At 36.4% G+C, this 22,676-nt stretch overlaps 2 long non-coding RNA genes across 6 annotated transcripts in view; one reads left to right on the forward strand and one right to left on the reverse strand.

Moving 5' to 3' along the window:
- LOC136832148 (uncharacterized) overlaps positions 1–5,662 on the forward strand; it is a 359,618-nt gene extending 353,956 nt beyond the window's left edge. For 3 of the 4 annotated variants that reach the window (XR_010851094.1, XR_010851095.1, XR_010851097.1), the window contains one exon: positions 1,525–2,649. This is a non-coding gene — a long non-coding RNA (uncharacterized lncRNA). Of the gene's footprint in view, positions 1–1,524; positions 2,650–4,761; positions 4,898–5,253 lie in introns of those variants that run through there. The other variant, XR_010851096.1, reaches the window with a different exon arrangement.
- A 237-nt stretch (positions 5,663–5,899) lies between these two features.
- On the reverse strand, positions 5,900–21,842 carry LOC136832407 (uncharacterized). Of its 2 annotated transcripts, XR_010851183.1 has the most exons (5): positions 21,687–21,842; positions 14,470–14,666; positions 13,914–14,038; positions 6,753–6,886; positions 5,900–6,053 (listed from the first exon to the last, which is right to left on the reverse strand). It is a non-coding gene; the product is annotated as an uncharacterized lncRNA (long non-coding RNA). The 2 variants fall into 2 exon arrangements; XR_010851184.1 differs by lacking the exons at positions 5,900–6,053; positions 6,753–6,886 and adding an exon at positions 13,206–13,416.
- Between the last annotated feature and the right edge of the window lie 834 nt (positions 21,843–22,676).

The raw sequence follows: 22,676 nt of genomic DNA on the forward strand, positions 1-22,676 counted from the left end.
ACATAACAGCCAAAGAATTAATTGAACCTAAGATAATGTTAGAGCAAAGATGCAATTCGAATGTTGGCTTTAGAGCCTTCAAATTTGCTGAGCCTTCAAATTTGCTGGCCTGTGATTACACTATGCTCTTACTTGATATTAATGTTCGACAACGTGGATTTGGTTTTGTATGATTTTCAACCCTTTTGTGTATATTAACCCTTTCGTGTATAGGGTAAAGGAATTTGCAGGTCGGAGTGCCTTTGGTAGAGTAGGAATGTTAAATATAGCCTCTAGACTGGTAATTTAGTTTTCTTCTACATTCAGGTATTTTTTTCTAGTCCAGTTGGGATATCACTGAAATTGCAGGCAGGTATTTTTTTAGTCCAGTTGATGGTTCACTGAAATTGCACTCTTGATTTCCTAGCCTTGAGCTCATTTCTTAGTTTCAAAACTTTAGAAATTCTAAACTATGGAGGACAGGAAAATTAGAAAAATTGGCCCAAACTTTATTGCATGTAGTATGTGAACATTGAAAGCCATGCAGTCTTGCATATTTTAAGGGTTATATGGTAAATTTAATGCTATTGCCTTTTTTCTGATATTAGATTAATTCTAATGTAGGCAGGATCTATTCAGTAAGGTTATTCAACGAAATTGTATTGGTAAAGCACTGAATTTGTAGGTAAATCTGTGTCCAAACTTACTTTGGAAAGTCTAGTATTTCAAAACCTGTTCCATTGAGATGCTTCCAAATAGTTTACTTGTAACGTAGTTTATATCCTAATTTCTGAAGAGGAAAGGAAAAGTTCTTGTAAACATGATATAGTACTGAAATGGGGTGATTGTATGAATTCAGGAAAGTTTTAATACTAGCATTGGTTTCCCAAAAATTGACGATATATGAAGAATTTCAGTATAATAAATGAACATCTGATATATTCGCCCGTTAAAGTACTAGATCTTTCACCCATTAAGAACTACGGTAATCTGAAATTTTCAAAACGAAAAATATTGAAATCCTGATGACACTTGATAGAATTTAAGTTCCTAGCTTTTAGACAACAGTTCCTAATTGGTGATACAAAGGCTGGTGTGAAAGTCATTAAGTGTTGTTGATCGTGAAATATGAAATTTCAGAAATTCCTGATGGATTTAGGTTTAATTTTTATTTTTAAACTTGTATTTCTTTGAATAGTTAAACATACAGTATTTACAGTTGCAGGAAGTTTGAGCATTGGTTCTCTCTCTCTCAAGCTTGGTGTTTTCAAAGCTGTTTTTAACCCAGTCATTGTTAATGTAAATTTTTTCCCAATTCGTTACTGAAACTTGTTTTCGAGGATTATCATGGTGTATTGACTTTAAAGAGCTTCAGTTGCAAATTTAGCTTTAATTTCTTTTTACAATGGGTTGTTAAATCTTAATAGTACTTCAAATCCGTGAACTTAGTAAGCTTGCTAGTATATGAAATTTAAACCATTTACCTATTTAGTACAGAAACTTACATAGACCCCCTAGGAACTTATTGCATTATTTCTCTTTCAGATGGTGGGTATGCTTCCAGACTTGTTTCAAATTGTGGCGAAGACTTGATGGATTATCGTATTACTGCATTGTGATTAAGTGCCACTAATATATGCAAGATTCTTTGATGGAAGGTAAAATGCAGAAGTGAAAGATATTATGAACTATTTAAGGGATGAAATTGGAAGTTAGTAGTGTAACTAATGGAAATACTAGAACTGGTCAGTTGTGAAGAGATCCTTCTGGCAGACTTAAAATTTGAACAGTTGCAGTGAGTTTTTGCTTACATGCAAATTGAAATTGGGTTCTATTTTCAGTAGTTAATGGAACAAAGATATACCTACATAAATTTTGTGGGAATAAGTACTGATTAGTTGTATATGCTGCTTTGATGTGAAGGTAAATTTTGTTAGTGACTGGTCAGTTGCAGAGTATCTGAAGTGCACTAAGAACACCATAAGCACTTTCTTTGGATAATACCTAGTTCTATAATTAAAAGCTTAATGTGCCCAATTTAGTACTAAAAGCAGGATGGCCACCTGCCATTTAGCTAGTGCCACTACAGGATAGTGTAGATTTTCCTGAAAATAAATGGAAGTTTCGTGCATATTGAAAAGCATCCATGGGTCAGATCCTAAAGTAGAGGTAACACTTCAGTATGTGTAGATGAGGGAATTGACTGCTACGAATTAAAATGTTGCCTAAGTGCTTGGCTTAAGAAGCGATTCGAAATATCTTCAAAGGTGTGTTAATGCTTGTTTACTGGCTGGATTGCTACATGAACTGTAGCTTCATTGGCAGTTGGCATTGTAAGTTACTAAAGCACAAACTTTTGGATGGTTCTGACTTAAGTTGCCAAGTCTGCCTAAAAGATTTCAAGGATCCAAAAGCTGCTAAATAAACTATTGCAGTGCCAGCCTGTTCTTAAAACAATGGCACCTAACATACTTGAATTGTTGAACTAATGCAGATAAATTTTTGAAGTTTTTAGTTTGAAAGGCCAAAGCTAGCTTAGCCAGAAAGTTGAATCATAAAATCCATTGAGAATTAAGCTCTGTATTCAATTTGGGTAACACTGGTGAATGTGTACTGTTAATTCTGAAAATGCACATCCAGGAAAACTTTTAATAAAACAATTTTCAGATTTAATGTTTTTAACTTAATCATTCATCCTCGGAACATGGCTCACAATGAAATTATAGGAAAGGTTTCATTGGCCAGACTTGATTGGTTAATGCATGTTAGTTATAAACTTTTTTGACAGATTTTCAGTAAGTCAAATGTAGGTGCCCTTAGTAAGGTAGGGGGGGTGATGCCCTCCCCTTAGTAAGGCAGACTGGCAGTGCCTTAACACTGTAAGAGCAGAGGGCTGCTGAATGTATGAAATTTGACAGTACTGTATTTACACAGTAAACTTAAAGCATAACCTACTTTTCATATAAAGTGGTTCCTAATTATTAGGGGAATCCAAAGGCTTGTCAGTTTTGAGTTTGGCTGGAAAACACACAAGCCAATGCCTAGGTTGGAAATTTAGATAACCATTTCCTTTCTGAATCTTAGGTCAGCCAATATACAACAAATTTTGGTCAATTTCTGGTAGACAACTCTACATTATTCCACCAGTTACCAGTCATGACACTTGCATGCTGTCTTGCATGACTTCACTAAGATCTTGCATGATTAGTGTTCTGCACAAATCTTACGGACCATATCTTGTGCTGAGTATATTGGACATTTTTCATGTGATTACCAGAGAATTGCCAGTTTACAGCTAATCTGATGTGTACCTGTGGTTGACATTAGGTCGAGATAATCATACCAAAGATCTTATTAGAATTTAATAATTTGTGACTTAAGCTTGCCTTGTATAGCCTGTAAGAAAGGCATCTAGGTGATACTGTATTAAGGAAACTTATCTTGAAATCTAGCTCAGCCTCAAAGCTGACTTCAGAGGTTTCTTTGAGACTGAGCAGATAATTGGTGAAGCTAGTGCAACTGTGTGGAGAAACACTTGTTCAGTTGAGGTTATACCTTATTTAGATAATTGTTGCAAAATATACAAAATTGGCCAGTGGGCCTGTATAAAGCAATGACATGGAGGTGACTGATGTGGTGTAGCTTTATGCTGCCAAACTGGTTTTAGCATGCACAAAATGCTATAGAATATATACAAATGTTTCGCTAGTCAAGTAAGTTTTTTTGCACTTCATGCTAGAAATCCCTCCCCTGTTTAGGCATCCTAAGATTGCTGGGGTATACATTTGAATTCCATCACTTTAGTAAGAAATCTTTAGTTAGGACTGTTAAATGTTAACCCAAAATCTGATTCATTTCTGACCTTGGCGTCTTACGACTGGGAAATTAAGTAAAGTTTAAAGGCATTACCTTCAGTCTCATGGTTAGAGATGTTTGAAGAATGTTGATTTTTTTTCTTACCCTTGGTTGATGGAGCTAGTTATCCACATTGAAGGCAGAGATTTGGATTCTGAATAGTACTGATAAACAGTAAGTACTGTGATAGTATTGCTTTTACCGTTATGGTTTCAAGGATTCAGTTTGGTAGTAACTAGTTTATGCAGTGAATAATAGCTTTTAATTAAAACATCAGCCTTTGCTGGGCAGTTTGTGGGTAGAGTAAAGAATCACATCTCTGGTTTGTGAAACCTGAGTAGTGGTCTAGTGAGTACAATTTGTCATCAGTGGAATAGAGCAGAGCTGGAGAACTAAGACTGAAATTAGCCCATTGTTAGTTAAAGGTATAGTTGTTAACCATGTTATTTACTTGGTCATTCCAAGGGGTCATAAGTGTCAAGTTTTACGTATACACATCAGAGCACACTAGGCTGGGATTTAATGCCCTTTCAACACAGCTTGTGGCTGTGATTACCATAGTAAAACTGATGGTAACCCATGGTAGGTGGGCTAAGTGAAGGTGCTTCATGACTTGTTGCTGAACTTTCAGGATAACTTATCAAAGATCGTCAATGGGTCAGAACAGAGCTTACAGGCTCTACTTAATGGGTCAGTTTTCAGTCATAGAACAATGTTGGTGGGATAATCTTCAGCTGGACTGAGTTGCTTGTTTATAGAGTAAACTCAACACATGCTTAAGTTCATTTGTACTTGTTTATTTGGAAGCTTGTTGCATGATCATTGGAATTAATACTTATCATTTGAATTGATGCTGTGTTGCTCTGAATGCTGTGTTGCTCAAGTATGTCATATTGGCTAAATGGCACAAATTTTCGTATTTTACAGATTGTTCCGTATGGGTCCACACAAGGTTTTCCCAGAGCAACTTCAGAAGTACTTGTGACATTGATGGTATTTAAGGTAGAACTTGCCCATTTTATCATGTTGACGTTTTACTGCATAATGCGTCCTGTTTAACAGTGTGAGTACGTTACTTAAATGCTTTTATTCCTTACTTGAATATGCACAGGAATTAACTTTAGTTAACTTTTGCGTAAATCTTGGATTGTTACATAAATTTTATTGGTAACTTTTGCGTGAATCTTGGATTGTTACATAAATTTTATTGGTAGCCCATTTTGGTGAAGTTTTGTGTACCTTGTAAATAACATTTTGCCTTGTAAATAAAACATTTTGCTTAATGACTGGCTAAGTAGTTTCGTGTACTGAACTAATTTAGTTAAGATTTTTTTTATTGTACCCAAGTAAACAAACTTGATAATTACCTAAATTCATTTGACTGAAAAATATTAGTAACGGGCCGAATCTCTTTTTCAGGCTTCGTGCAAACATTCAAGAGGAGAGACTAAGCTGTAGCAGTGGGATTACGTGATGGAACTTCTTGCTGTGGAAGGGGGGACCTACTGTATAATTTGCGGCATGGAGAAGGAACGGTACGATGAACATGGAGTCGTGCTGTCATCATGAGAATTAGAGCTGGAGGGAAGAAGGTACTGCACATGCACTCCCCTCCGGCCGTATAAGGTTATTTATCGCAAAATATGGGAGAACATTCTGCAGTGGAAGGTGGAGTGAAGAAAAAAACTTCTGCACTTAAAGGGATGTGAATAACTGAAGACTTCATTATCCTTAAACAACGGCAATAAACTCCGGCTCAAGCTAACAGATTGGTTAAATGTAGTAATACATTAGAGCAGTGTAAAATAAAAAAAATCATTGGTACAAGGACATTTTATTATTTTACCTGTATGTAGATAGTAAATATACACAGTAAATAATAGCAGTACATAATAAATAGTGCTTGATCCAAGTACTATTGTATTAATTGAATATACTAAAAACAAAGTAATTTTTGTTAGCTAATTTCTTGAGAACTTTAAACGCTGTATTATGTCTTAAAGGTGCTTTCAGCATGTGTGTGTGTACGTTGTCACTTTCATCCAGCAGCCTTTCTTAACTTAAGTGTTTCCAACACTGCTCGCTTCCGGCATCTTCCATGTATATAGTCACTTCATCTAGCAGCCCTTTATAACTTTCACGATGAAGTCTTTCCAACACACAACTCTTTCGACGTCTTGGAGTTCTGCGTTTTCCTCTGGTTAGGTGCTCGCTCAAACCTATCAAACAAATTGTCAAATCTTTACATTAAAATTTATAAATCCTTGCAATAGAATCTTTACAATAGAGCAGTTGACATTTTTATATCATACCTTTGCTTGGAATTATTTTCAGCTTGTTTTACTGAAACCCACACTAACTTACAGTTAAGTGCCGATATACATCGGAACCAGTCGCTAACACAACTCTCCTAAACTGATACCCATAAAAGAATTTTCTTGAAACATGAAAAAAGCAAATTTTACTCTAAGAACATAAAGTAAAAGTCAGTACAAACTGATTTGTGATCATTTGTGAAAGTAAAGCATTCCTGCGAATCTAATTTTCAAAAATTTCTGGCAGTCATAATTTCCTGAAGTCTTAAGCAAGCAAAACTCCTGGTATACCTATGTAAGTAAATTATAAACCCAGGAAAAAATAATGAGCTCTCAAACACTACGTTGGCGTATTTATTAACATCCGAGTTGTATGGCAATTTGAAATTGTCAAGATAGTATAAGCACAACTATGAAAGTTTCGTAGTTTTGAGTAGTACAATTATTAGGCACTGGCTGTCCCTCATTTTGAAAGATTACATTGACATTCAGGTACTTTTTGTAAGGCAAGTGTGCAAAATAAGTGCTTCAAGGCATCTGGATAACACAGGCAAAGCCAAAAAAGATTCAACATGTAAACTTGAAAGAAATCGCATCTCTTACCATTTTGTGTACGACAAAGTGCAGGATAAATTCTGGCTTCGGGTGACCTTTTAGGGAGCAAAGGCCTTATTCATTAACACATACCAAACCCTCTTCTAATTTGTATTCGAGGATCCAATCCACCACTGAGAAACCTGGAAAGCAGTCCCATAAATTAGGTTGCAGTATCTGCTGTATACAATTATTTTTGTATAGACTACTACAGTATGCCAAACTATTTCTTATAAACCTTAAAAGATGTATACAACATAATTCCTATTGAACTTAAAAGATCAGTGATTCCTAGCCAGGACTGAGATTTTGTGACGAAACAACCTTCAAACAACAGTTAACCTCTTTATAAAACTTTCAAGTGTAATAGACTGGCAAGAAAAATTTGATTTTCCTTGCATAGGGCTGAGAAGAATTATTTCCTTCATGCCAGTTTTTCAGCAGTGTCAGTGGTAAGGACATTACTACCATCTCACAAAATATAAGCAAACATTTATACTGGGCAGCTCAAAATGTTTTAGTTGTCTTAAAAACTACAGAATCTTATCTTGCAACTATCCCTTCAAAATGAAACTTAGTATTTGTTCCAATAAACTATTCCTTTATATTTACACAAACTTTAGTGCATTGCGTATTCAAATACTGTAAATGTTTGATTTTGCTGTAAGATTAGTAGTAGTACCCAAACATTTCATATATCCCATCGACACACAATTGCAAGTTTATCATAAGTTTTCATGCGAACGTTTATACACCCATAAAACATAGTACTCCTATACCAATACTCAAAACAAAATATACGCACAAAAACATGAATATGCATAAAACATACGTGCGTACAATCTGAAAATTTTATGTAAAATATTCACCAAAACAGTCTGATCCTGTACCTCTAAACGTATTTATCATGCAATAGTTCGCTTCGATTCTTAAATTTTACTAACTAGTGGAAATTAACATTAGCTTTAAAAAAACTCACAATAGAATGGAAAGCAATTTCAAAGGCAAATCTAGATCACAAACTCCTATTTCGTCGAAAATTTCCATTTCCGCAATAGAGTAATAACCAGTTACCCCGATGCCATGAGGACTTTTCCATCGCTGTTGGAACAATGGAAGGTGCTCCAATTTACTTTTATACCAATGACATTGAGACACTCGTAATTGCGAAAACCTAATTATGATATGGGCATGCAATTGACGAAACTATCATTAAATCTAAAAATATATAAAACAATTCTCGACATTCTTTGCAATCTATACTCTACAATAATGGCATCCATGAATGGAAAACGTGAGCAGCAAAATCTAGATCTAAAAATTTTCCCTACCCAAGCACTTGATACCTCCAGCTTTTCAACTTGACACCTACTGCTTCAAGACAGTTTATGGATACGTCTGTGATTTTACCCAGAGCATTTCTTCCGTGCATTCTACTATACACACTTCCACACTACAAACCCCTGTTCTAAGACTGGTTTTGGTGTTGACTGCCAGACTCAGCAGAAACAAACTTCCTGAACAAAATGACAGATCCCTCGAAGTTATAATTTAAGTTCAGTACAACAGGCAACCCGAACGCGATACGCGTATAGGAAAAAGCCCTCTATAATGAATGGCATTGTGGCTGTGGTATTATACATACCTTTTCCACCCCACTGATTACTAGACAAACGTCATTCATCAGGGTTGATACGGTACTCAGGTAGTATTACCAAATATAATTGCTTACAGATATATTGCAATTCCCCTATTTAGTTCAGTAGAAATTACTCATTAAAAGATAGCACTGCAAGATTTGTCAAATACTGTATTACAAAGTATGCAACTTTTATATATTCTGTACATTAAGAAAATAATTTGAACTACTGCTATAAATATTTCATCACGTTTTGTCTAAGAATAATTGCTACAGAGTTGCATGTGGTATAATTCACAGTAATTAATGTGCAGTGTATTACTGTATAATGTAGAGATGTACGTTCCAAATAAATACTTAACTGAATGAATTACATTTAGATGAGGTTAATACATCAAGTTTTATACAAATTTCATACAAATTTAGAAATGCAACAGTTTTAATGATGATAACAGGTAACTGCAGAATGAGATGTACTACAATTTAGTTTACGTATGTACTGTACAATATTATACAGTATACATCTCTGTTGACTATCTGGAGCAAGCAAATTTGGATGAGATGTCAAAACCCTTTTCAGTACACTAGGCTGTATAAAATGCTTGAGGTAGTCAACTTCACTCACTCTCTCTGGCCTGTAATGAGTAATCTCTTCACATGTCCTGTGATACTGACTTAGAGTGTGCTTCCTCAACTTGCCGCATAGTTTGCAGCTTGTTTCTGATGGACTGACAGCTGGCAGTACCTCCTAAAGGCAACGACTCTACATCCTTAGTCTGCTATACTCTGTTTGCTCTCTAGTCTTCAGTGTTTGATAGTGATGCCTCTATCTCTGGTATTGGTCCATGGAGGAATACCTTCTACATTTATCCTCATTACAGGTACTCTTTCACGTGTGAATCCTTTGTCTGGCTGCAGTAAGCCAACCGTTCTTTAATCTTTTAGGATAGCTGTGAATAGAGTCTCTTGTTAATCCATTATTGTCCGTCGTGATGGACCTGTAAAACTGGACGATTGCTGTTCTTGTTATTCTGTGATGTATTGGATGCAGCCCTGCCTCATTCTGCAATATTTCTTGCCTGACACTTTCTTGCTGCCTTGCTCTGGATGATTTCTAGAATACCAATATAGCTATTCCTCAAAGGAGGTACTACCAGCTGTCAGTCCATCAGAAACAAGCTGCAAACTATGTGGCGAGTTAAGGAAGCACACTGTCATTATCTCAGGAAATGTGAAGAGATTACTCATTACAGGCCAGAAGGAGACAGAGTGAGTGAAGTTGGCCTCCTTAAGCATTTTCTACAACCTAGCGTACTGAAAAGGGTTTTGACATCTCATCCAAATTTGCTTGCTCCAGATAGTCAATAGGCGTGTATAGTGTATGCTATTGTTTATATGTAAACTAAATTGTAGTACATCTCATTCTGCAGTTACCTGCTATCATTAAAACTGTTGCATTTCTAAATTTTTGTATGAAATTTGTGTAAAATTTGATGTATTAACCTCATCTAAATGTAAGTCATTCAGTAAAGTATTTGGAACTTACGTCTTTGCATGATACAGTAACAAATTGCACATTACTGTGAATTATACCACATGCAACTGTAGTAATTGTGTTCCTAGACTGAAACGTGATAAAATATTTATATCATTAGTCAATTATTAATCTCATCAGACTAAAGTCGTTCTACCATTAGAACACTTACATCCCACAGAGCCACATGCTACTTTCCAGAGAAAGCATAACCTTGCTGCTGATACCTGTGCTATTCTCTTAACTTCATACAATTTATGATACCTGTTACTGAGTATGATACCCATATACTTGTACTGGGCTACCTTCTTTATTCTCTGCCCTTGTATGTGCAGTATCAAGGGACTGTGTGTACCTCAGTATTACTATCTTAAGTCTTTTCAGGTGATATGACTCATCCTATGCTATTACATAGAGCTGTGAATGCCTTAATTGCCTTTATTCTCTTATCTTGCTTGTACTGTTTGTCATCTGCATATATTTATGATTATTGGTATATTAATTTTCCTAATACATTCATCAGATATTAGAGTGTAGGTGATAAAACCTCTCCTTGAGGAGTACCCAATTCCATTTTTTTCCATCTTAATTGAACTCCTTCAAAATAGACAACTTATTCTTTTAGGTAATCCATTATGAGCTGTAGAGTCTTCCTTCTGTCATTTCTCCCAACTGAGTCAAAACAAGTATACGGCTAGCCCCATGAAAAGTCCCCTTTAAATCTATGAACACTGTATTTTAACCCTACGGCTCCACTTACTCTAATACAAAGATTTGTGCCTCCTCCTAGCCACATAAACTCACAGCTTTTTCTTAAGAAATTAAGACTATTAAGAAACTTTTTCAAATACCTTACACAGACATGATGTCAATGAAATAGGTCGAAATTCACCTGGCTTTCCTGGTTTTGGCACTGGTATTATGAGTGACTGCTGTTAAGCTTGAGTACTGGATTTCCACTCACTGTTGTGAGCATTATATGTAATCCCATCTAACCCTGGTGCAGCAGACTTACTACTCTTTAGAGATTCCTGCAGTTCTTACTCTGTGGTGGGTTTGTCATTACACTTTCCTATCTTTTCGAGGGCTTCTCTTAACTTCTTTTTCTTCCTTAACCCTTCTCAATTGCCCCTTTATGGGTAAAGGCATCACAGCTAGCGTCAGACACCCATGTATCATAAGTTCATTTACTCTTTCTCCTGGATTGGGATGGAGTAGTCCTTTGCTTCTCTTCCCTTGGGCCATCCTCACTCTCCTTGCAACCTCACAAGGTGTCTTTTCATTGATGCCTTGCTGACACTTAATCCAGAACTTGTCTGAGTTCTTTTTAACATCTTGCACTTGTTTCTCTAATCTTCTACATATTGTTAGGTTTTATGGGCTGGGTTTATTCATCCACTTCTTTGCTTTGCTATACTGCTTGTTAATCCTCTTCACTGAATCATCTGCATTATACCAGCTTGTTAGTGGTTTTTGTGTTTCTCTCTTCTGGCTTTTCTATATCATCCTTATACTGTACTGGTCACTGCTCTTGGCTTCATAACCATATCATGCCAAACATCCATACTTTCTCTGATGCTATCTTCATTTTTTAGGTACACTGATTTTCTCTCGTGCTGTGATCTTTAAAAAATCTTGTTCAATACGATCTCAGCATAGATACCAAAGTGGTCTGATGTTAAGGTATCCACTGTCTCACAATTGTGTTGTACATCTGAATTTCTAGTTATACAAATGTAGTCAAGCTTGTTTCCTTTGACATGTGTTGCTTCAGCATCGTTTAGAATCCTTATTTTGTTTTCTCTACTCATGAGATATTTGTACAGTTGTATGTCAGATCATGATCATGATCATGATCTTTACATTCCTCCTCCCTGTTGCAGAGCCTTACTTTGGATGCACTGCATTCAGGTCACCCACTATCAAGAAGGGATTATGCTGTGCTAGAAGGTTAATACTATCAATATCCTGGGCCTGTGCTGGGGAGTACATATTGCATGCTCTGAACAGCTGCCTTCCACTCTCATCATGTATTTCTATAGTAAGGCAGTCTGTTTGCGTCTAGTCTTGGTGTTTGGAAATTTTTTCACAGCTTAGTTCTTTCTGTAGTATGTTATTAGCCATCCACTCATTGTTTTGCCATCCTTCCTGTTGGCTTGGACACTGTCTTTTGAGACAAAGTGTGTCCTGGGATGGCTATATAATCTATGGGCATGTGCTTTGTTTCCTGCAGACATATGATGTCCACCTGATTCTCAAGAGCAAATTGTTTTACTTCAATTAGTCTATTTGCCAGGCTGTTTGTATTTCAACTAACGATCTTGAGGGGGTCCATCTTGTTCATTCTCAGAATTAGTGTCTTTTATCATCTAATTCTCTCATCTCCATATTTCTGTGGGCAGCTACCACCACTTTTATCATCATTGCTTGCATTTCGGAACTATTTTCTTGCGAGTAATTCTTTGATCTCTTTTGCTGATATACCTCTTGGCAATGCTATTTTTGTATGAACGTTTTCACGGTTGATAGAGGTGACATCTGTCTTGTAGCCTGAATAGTCTAAGACGTCCTTACAGCTTGAGTTACCATCCGCAATTGGTGGTTTGTCCGAGTGATGTAATCTCTGGCTCTAGCTCGTTAATTTCCAGTTTTAGCATAGTATTCTCAACTTAGTTTTTGGTTCCAACCTGTCAGGTGCTTAATCTCCTGTTTGTCTACATCTGTTCTTGGGTTCTTCAATGCTGCCTTTTACAAGATTTGTTTTTCTAGTATTTTACTCTCCTCTAAAAGTTCACTTAAATCAAGGGCTAACCATGCCTTAGGCAAGGGTGGGAAATTCTCTCTCACACTTTGGCTTACTATTATGCCCCAGAAAAAATCAGAAGCATAGACAATTCTACTGTGACAATCCAAACCCACGTTAAAATAGTGAATACGCTGGTGCTTAACAATGTAAAACTCATTTTGTGCAATATCAGTGCTAAAATTATTAAAAACAAAAATAGCCAAACTATTTGATTTCTTGGCATGGGATAAATATATGGGCAGACTGACATTCTGAAACTTGCATCCTGTACCAAACATAATACTCTCATTTAGTGATGGAAGGGGTTCAGGCCATTCACAATTAACACAAGTTTCCCAATATTATAAATTTTTAAAACTTTCGGCCAGCATCCCCAATTTTATACAATTGGCCAAGTTTCAGTTTAAGCTAACTCCAGTGCTTCACTAACATTCAGCTTAAGCTGACCCCTTATTCACTTAATGAGGACAAAATCTTATAAACTTGTTTTATAAATTAATTTTATTGTTAAAAACATATACATTCAATAAAGCACTAGTTTAACCAAGTTACCACCAATGCTTTCAAATGTTACAAACTAGATAGCTAAGATTTCCTGAAAACCACTGTTCATACATGTCACGTCAAGGTACCTTCAAGTTCAGTTTATTGAAGTGACAAATATTTGAGCGCTTCAACTCACTTGAGCACACACCTGGTAGAGAAAAGCTTTAATGAATACTTAATACACCATGAAAACTTAATGGAATTATTGGCTTTGACATCTAAAACTTTAGATTATGTGAAGAGTCAATTAACAGGTTTTCTAACTAAAAGACTGTTTAAGAAATTACTACAATGAATTTTCAGTGTCCCATTGTGAGAAGTCAGTTATAAGAATGTCCCAATGCTGAACTGCTAAGTATTCGTATTCTTTAGTGTGTCTTGTAATACAGAAGTTCAAGGGTAGTAGCTTACACAAGCATTTCTTCAAATTATATTTTTAGCTATAAATCTAAAGGCCCGTAAACTATCAATTTTCTTCCATAATACAACATCTGTCAGAAGACATGTCTCTTATTGTGGCTCCTAGCAATGAGCACGCATCATTCATACAGATCCCATCAAAATGCTGTCTTATCCCACTTCAGTTTGCGCTATACCTTAATATAACTTCACACATCAGTCCCTATGAAACTCAGTGCAACTTACCTTGATCAGTTAAATTTTCGTATGGAGTCAAATTCGGTAACTGATTGCCAGTTAAACATCCACACTGCATACATCAATAAATCTGCTGCGTGTACTTGCTAGCTGCTAAACTCTTTTCAGCCATCCTGGGAACAACGTAAAACACATTAAACTAGAATATAACCAAAATTAGCCTTACAACCAGATTTAAAATTGGCAGTCAGTACTGATGTGTAGACCATAACACCATGATTACAAAATCATAACCAACTCTTACCCCCCACATGAAATGCAAGATCAAACCACAACCACCTATTCAGAGAGTCAATTTGACACTTATGAAACCCTAGAATTTTTCTTCACCATACGTAAAATTTGAAAACTGAAAAATGGAGTAATATGTTGTGGGCAAGATTACTTGGTGAATAGATCATAGTCAGAAGAAAGCTTTTTAAGCACCATAAAATGCTGACCAACCATTTAAATAAAATAATTGCATGCTCCACTAATATTACGTTTTGACCCAAATTGGATTATTATAAATTTTAGTTGGCTTCAGTCAAAACCTAGTTCTCACCTGAGGCAAAATTGCAAAGCCCTGGCATTAGTTGTTCTGTACAACATCCAGTTTCTCAAACGCCTGTTGTGCATCTATGCTGTTCTGCAGTTGTTAGGAGTCCTAATCCTTGAATGATTATAGTGTTCTAAACCAGGCCAAGTTTCCTCCACAGTTTTTATGGCCTTACTGTTGAATTCAGTTGACATACTGCAAACCTGTAACAAAGTTTTTAGCTATAATTTTCAGTCAGCTAGGAGAACTAGGATTAGCTGGAACAGTTCATCATTTCAGAATAAACAACTTATCATATTTAAGTAAAATTCAAAGCCTGTACCCTGGCCCAATCACTTCAGTAGCAGTCCATGTTCAAATTACTTAATCCGTTCTAAATACCATATTAATTTTGAAGTTTTGTCACGGACATTATAATCACTTTATAACCACATGTAATCAAAGACAACATTTAAAACTATGCACTTCATGAGATGTATGTCGCTTTGATCTGATTTTGTACAGCATTTAATCAAATACCACAACTATAATCTAGCTAGAATTACCATACCTCATCTCTAAAAGAGGTTAATTTTTCTGTATCAATTAGGTGATTAAGTGGAATAAAGCATTTAATTAAAGTTATGAAGACAGAACAGGAGTGGACAAGCAATGCAGTTCTTAACCACAAGATTTCACCAAAAAAATTATCAATGCATTACACAAACGAATTAATTCAACTTGAATCAAACTGGAGTTTATAAAGACAAGAAATTTCTTTGATCTTCTCAGAGCTTTTTTTTTTAGTCTTCTGTTCAAGATTATCCAAGAATTTTAAATTTCTTTCCTGCAGATGCCTACCAATATGCTACTGACTTATTCATGGTAAGCAAAATATATTGCAAAGTAAGTATCATCGAAAAACAGAATTGCAACCTATTTAAATCAAACATTCACTTTCCGAAGTTTTATTCTAAGCCGCCTTGTTTCCCTTAAAAGATTTTTCTTTAATTTGTAAGCATGTTTGTTACAGAATTCTAAGATAATCACTATTGTATTATTTATACTCTGCATACAATACAATCCTTAACTAACACGACGCCTAGTACTGAACAGTTTCACTTCAACCCTTATCACTTCAATAATTGGTTAATTCACATTCATATCAGTAAAAATCAAAGTTCTACCATTATAGCAACAAGGTATTTATGAGTACCTTCCCGTTTGATTTGCAAAAATGCTCTACATCTCATGGAAGCCCTAAGGTATTACAGTTTAAGTATCTTGGCCCGTCAGTTAATAATGTAACCATAATATTACCAAAAACTTGGCCCAAGATCAAGACAGACCAGAACAATATTTTAAGGCTTCAAAAGCTACGATTCAGTAAACGTGTCAAAGCATTCTTTGCCTGCTTAATCACAATGGCTTACAAATAACCTCAAGCACATGTAACGCACCAAAAGTGCTGATCTTTTTAAGTAAAAATTGAGTAATCATCAAAGGTAAAGGATTAAATTGCTCAGTTTAATATTTGATCTAAAACAGCAGCTAGCCTGTTATATGCAGAATAACATAGACTTGACCGAAATATTTAACCCTCTAGTTTCATACTTGTGAAAATATATTTATCAATCTGATAAAAATCTGGTCAATTGGCTGCAGTGTTCAATCAACACTTCCCTATTTCAGCCTCTTAAAAACTGCAAACTCAAATTTCACATCTACCACAAAAAAAGCAATAAATTGTAATTTCCTATCATGTCGTGCTACATAAATTCTGCACTATAATCTGCAAACATTAAACTGTTTAAACAAATATAAAGTTTGTGTTAGCTAATTACATTAAATTTCATATTGATGTGCCTGAAGGATAAAAGCCTTCTTTAAAGGGATTACAGTTCTTAGTTTGCCAAAGGAAGGATGGAGACTAATTGTTGAAGTGAAAGCACAAAAGAATGATGCAGAATTCAAGAGGGCCTTTACATTGAAGGGTATCGGTAACTGGTTACTCTGTTTAAGATAGGCTTGGTAGTACTATCGCAAGCTTATGCCAATAGCTTACATAATGTTCCCTTGAAGTTAACTAAAGATATAAAGCTTCCTAGGAAAACTTCTAGATTAAAAGACCATCATAAACTTCACAAGATTAAGTACTACAAACTTCACTAAATTAGAAAGGCCATCACAAACTACTCAAAATAAATCTGGCATACTCTACAAAAAAATCCATTTCGCATTTACTGTACAGGACCACAGGTATTACCGATTCCCATGATCCTTAACTACTGAAGTTAGAAAACCAACACTACCAACAGTGGTACAACAATTATACACAAACAGAAACATTACAATTATTAGCCTCGAGGTCCTAAATTCAAGTACTCAAAGCAAAACTTGCATAGTGATTTACGAAGACAAGGGACAAATTCTCGGTAGTTAAAATACAAGATCAAAATATATGATCTTGATCTTTAAAGACTCAAAAGAAATTAAAAGCCTCTTAGAACCATATGTTGTGCTATACCAATATTTGGGTAACATCAGTCTTAGGGAACCTATAATGAGCCATTTCTGTTCCTGTACCAGCACAAGTGCTGAGCATTCTATACTAGCCGGCGGTAAGCAGACTGCTCATGTACCATCCTTCATGACTTTAATTTTATCTAGATAGGCGAGAAACCGCATTAGCTAGCACACGTTTAGTTATATGTATAGTACATAGAAGAAGATCCTTCCAATTTTCGTGAATGAAACTCATCCTCGTACGTTTGCTAGCTCTGAAGAGACCATTAACATCTGGTGCCTAATGGCCATAGAAGTTGCAAAAGCAAACTGGAAAAATTATCTGCGGTTTTATACTTTGAAGCCAAAATTGAATTATAAATAAAAACTGGTCGAGTTGGGAATACAGATTATTCAAGTACCAACTTTCAAACCAAAATGTTTAATACCTCAGACAGTCCTTGCACTGATTAGTCAAGGGCCTGGCACAGGTTACCATGGAAAGCTGGTGTGTGTGTGTGTGTGTGTGTGTGTGTGTGTGTGTGTGTGTGTGTGTGTGTGTGTGTGTGTGTGTGTGTGTGTGTGTGCCAGTGCTATTTTAACCTTGTCTAAAGTCAAGGTGTGCAGTTAACAAGATACTTAGGAATGCAAGTAACACTGCTCTACTAGCAGGAGAGTAGAGCCAGAGTATTGTCACAGTACCATTAAATTAATGGACATTACTCTCCCCTCCTTCGGCCTCAGCCCCTCATGCACATTAAACCTAGATTTTAATCTTCCCATTTACAGCAAATTACAGGCAGTGTGAAGCTACAGCAAATTTTAAAACTTCTCATAAGTTTTTATTGTCAAGGAACTTTCCTTACTGGCTGTCATAGTTGCAAAGAGAGTAGCCTTAAAAACGGTAAGTTATGGTATGTTAAAAACTTACACTGTACTGTCAACAAGTACATAGCTCCACAAGCGTTTCATCGAAATCAATAGCTTCGATATCAGTCATTTTTCACTTAACATTAGTTAGACACGCTCAACTTCACGCTTCATTGACTTTGCTACTAAAATGACTAAAGGTGACAGAGGTTCCTAGGTCATTACACTGCTAATTTAACACGTATCTAATTACATTTATGAAGTTAACACGTTCCCAATTACATTAGGTACACGTTAAAAATATTAAGTTTCTGTAAGCAGACTAAAGTTGAGCATTAATAAACCTGATGTAATAACCAGTGGTCCGAAATATGCACGTATGAAAACTTTGATCTGCAAATCTAACAGATTAGTGAGCAATCTTCTAAGTATCTAAGTTCTGGCTACCATATGGAATCACCCTACTAACGCCATCGAATTCTTTCATACCTAAGAATTTTTCGTGGTCGGCCAATCAAAATAATTTTTCTGAAGAGGGTCAAATTTGTACCATTCAAAAGAAATCAGACTAATAAGATTTAGTAATTGGCTCTAAAGCTTCCCGAAAACAAACTAGCTTTAATGCCATCGTGATATGCAGCGTCACTGTAAACCCAGTTCATGAGCCACCCCATACTCGTCACTGTAAAACCAAATCATGAGCAACCTCGTACTCGTCACTGTAAACCCTAATCATGAGCCACCTCGTACTCGTCACTGAACCCTAATCATGAGCCACCTCGTACTCGTCACTGCAAACCCTAATCGTGAGCCACCTCGTACTCGTCACTGTAAACCCTAATCATGAGCCAACCCGTACTCGTCACTGTAAACCCTAATCATGAGCCACCTCGTACTCTTCACTGTATAACCCTAATCATGAGCCACCTCGTACTCGTCACTGTTAACCCTAATCATGAGCCACCTCGTACTCGTCACTGTTAACTGTAAACCCTAATCACTGAAACCCAATCTGAGCCACCTCGTCTCTCAAACCCTAATCATGAGCCACCTCGTACTTGTCACGGTAAACCCAAATCATGAACCACCTCGTACTCGTCACTGTAAACCCAAATCATGAGCCACTTCGTATTAAGTTTAATACATAGGAAAAACAAGACTTTAAAAGTAATTGACAGATTTGGCGATTACTGAATAAATTAACTAAACCCAGTAGTTGGACGAGTTTTAAATTCAGACCTTCAAAACTACTAAAATGAACGTAAGATCGATAAGCGTTAATTCACACCAGGTTCAATGCATTTCCCCGTAAGGGGTTAGTGCCATCAGTGCACCTCGTGCGGTGCAATGTAGGCATTACTTAAAGGCCTTTGCAACGTCCCTTCGGCCCCTAGCTGCAACTGCTTTCATTCCTTTTACTGTACCTCCGTTCGCATTCTCTTTCTTCCACCATACTGTCCATTTCGCCTAACAATTGATTCGTAGTGCAACTGCAAGATTTTCCTCCTGTTACATCTTCCGAACTTTTACTGTCAATTTCCGTTTCAGCGCTGAATGGCCTTAGTTGCCCCAGTGCTTGGCATGTATGCTTAAAATCTATAAATCAATCAACCAAAGCATTTGGAAATTATTTGGGCTTCCGAAGAATTTAGACGATGCACTAACTCCGGGATGGTTAGAAAGTGGTAGGCTGTGGTATTAAATTAATGGCTTTCAAAAGAACTAGATTCATTTCGTCTCACTCAAGTTTTGTCCCGAAAGCACCGAGAGCAAAACGGGAAAAAAGAAAGCAAAAGAAAGTAAACCATTGTATATAGCGGCATGTTTATGATACAGAAAACATGTAGACATCAGCGGAGAAAACATTTTGGGTAATTATGAGAAGTGACGCACTAAAAACATGCTTTTAATAGAATATGAAACACTGGCAAATTTTTACTTTGGTACCAAGCCCGCTGAACGAACGCCGTGTTTGTGCTGAAAAACCACTAAATTTACCATAGATTTTAGTATACTTATCGTATTAAGCATATTAAGGGAACTTAGGAAGAGAAAACGCCAATAATGAGACAACTGGCACTAAAGGAGGCAATTTTAAGGAAGAGCTCCGCACGGAGATTTCAATGAAATTTTTTGACTGCACAACACAGAAAAGGGTGTATATGATGGGTAAAGTTTCAGTTAAAAAAACTCGCCGAAATGAGCGAGATTTACCGCCTTTTGTTTCCATTTCGGTATTTAAGCCGGCTGAACGCGGTGAGCTAGACTGTGGCAATTGGCGTTTTTCTGTTATTTTACTTGCTTTACAAGAATTTAAAGTAATAGTTTGTCGCCCGGTTTAACTAAACTGTGATTGACCTTTGAAGACTACATGACTTGAATTACCTAACGCAGGGTAGGTCTAAGCCAGCATTCACGGGCAAGCCCGCCCCCCAACCTCCATAGCTAATACGGCAAAATTGTAACCAGTAAACACCTCTAGGGTACGTTATGTTGGTATTTTTAGGGGTGTTTACTGGTTACAATTTTGCCGTATTAGCTATGGAGGGGTGGGGGGCTTGCTGCGGAATGCTGGCTTAGACCTACCCTGCGTTAGGCAATTCAAGTCGCGTAGTCTTCAAAGGTCAATGACAGCTTAGTTACAGCCGGCCGACAAAATATTACTTTAAATTCTTGTAAAGCAAGTAAAACAACATAGAAAAACGTTAATTGCCATAGTCTAGCTCACCGCGGACAGCCGGCTTAGAATTACCTCCATTTCTACGCGGAAAACCACGGGACGCCATGTTCAGTACCAACCCCTGTGGTTTTAACGAAAAACGAACATGAGACGGAATTTCTCACATTATTTCGGTAAATATCTCAACTTACCTCACCTGTACTGCATCACATACACCCTTTTCTATACTGTTCATTCAAAAAATGTCGCAGAGAAACTATTTCCGTGCGGAGCTCTTCCTTAGAATTATCCAAAAGTGAAGTACGAAAACATGAAATATTTTGATAAACTCCAAGTGGTATTTCCACAAATTAGTCGAGACAGCAAGGAATAGGAGAACTAGAATTGACACATTCAAATTATTTTTTAAGAGGGCGGGACTTCAGCTTGCCTAGAATGACAGGCTATAATAAGATTAGGAACTTTTCTAGTATGGAAATATCCGAATTAAAGCTATTAAATCTAAATATAAGAATTCTGAAATTAATTTTTCTTTAAATTTTAACCATTTCAAAGGCATCAATTAATGTTTTCACACAGCCACTGATAACATGCTTTGTGGTTCAAAGACTGTTACACGTTCCTATACAAGTACATCCGCAACTAAAATTACCACCAGGCATTACACCATTTCAACGGTTTATGCCTCTAGCCTCTATCAGAAATTCTTTAGAATTTCTATGCTGCACTCCTTGACTCAGTTTCCCAAAAGTACTTAACGGTCGCTTTAAAGAAAAAGTTTCTTTTAATTACCGAAGTTACACGCACAAACGATATTTAACCTTAACACCAAGAACATCGTATTGTAGTCGGCATGCCTAACTATTTACTAATGACAAAAAACCACTAGTCATATCCGTAATTACAGTTCAGAAAGTAAACTACATACCGTTTCAAGTCTCTCTTCGTCAATTCCTAATCCTTTAAGTATTTCCTGTCCATCTTTAGCTCTTAATAGCACTTACATAGTTACCTTAGTCTTGACTGTTAAAAGTACGCTTCATATGCCCTTTTATGGAAACTGGCATTGCGGTACACTACTTCGTACAGCAGTCAACGAAGAACATTATGACATGAGTGAAATCTGACCTCAGTCTTTATTGTATACGAGAGCCACTTAAATATTAGAACGGAGAACCCATAAATTTACCTCTATCACCTCCTTAAGCATCTTGATCATAAAAGCACCTGTTCACTTTGATTTCCATGAACAACACCTAAAATGACTACGATTTTAAAACCAAGCACAGTCACCGACCTTCATCCTTCAAAGCAGACGGAAGCAACCCTTTCCAGGAGCGACAAGTCGCTTCCTGATTGGCTGACACGAACACAAGGACTCTTCAGCAACGCACTTCCATTTCCAGTAAAGTTTACAACACAACAAAAAACATTGTCCGTGCTGGAAATAACTAAGAGATAAAAAAAAACTATGGGCTATAAAGAGAATTTTTATAAAATATACGATAGATAGGAAGGCAATGCTTCTTTTTTTATATATCGGAGAGTGAAAGGTTAAAAATAACTAACATAAGTTTTCAAATATATTTTTTTGCCCAGTTACACTTTCTTAAACAAGATATTTTGAAATTTATGGATGGAAGTTGCACCACGAACATTCCAAATTCTAAATAACTGAATTTTTAACCTCCATAGTTTTCTTATTCAAAAACACACACCATACCAAACGCATGCAGGCGTGTACACCTACAGCGACATGCATACGTGCAGGATGATGATGATAATTCCCATAGCAACAGGTTTTAATGGATATGTGAGGGGCTTTTAGTGAGAGTGGGCGGAGTCTGGCAGTAATGAAATGCTCTGATTACGACTGAATTTGGACCCTTTTATGGTCATCCATTTCGGTTATGAAAACAAAAAAACTTGTGTTCAGGGGAGATTAATGTTTTCATTTATCTAATGGGGTCGACTGCGCAGTCTCCTATTTCACGACTGCGCAGTCTCCTATTTTAAGTAGAACGCAACACAATAACAGGATTTAAAAATGCACCAATCTGATAATCAAAATTAGGGGGTAACGCGAAAGGGTAAAGAATTTGTGCATGCTACCAGTAATAACCATTGATAATGTATTTTGTATTTCATTTAACTGTTTCTACTGTTCCGAATGATTAAA

The sequence above is a fragment of the Macrobrachium rosenbergii genome, chromosome 49 (genome assembly GCF_040412425.1).
Source record: "Macrobrachium rosenbergii isolate ZJJX-2024 chromosome 49, ASM4041242v1, whole genome shotgun sequence".
NCBI lineage: Eukaryota > Metazoa > Arthropoda > Malacostraca > Decapoda > Palaemonidae > Macrobrachium > Macrobrachium rosenbergii.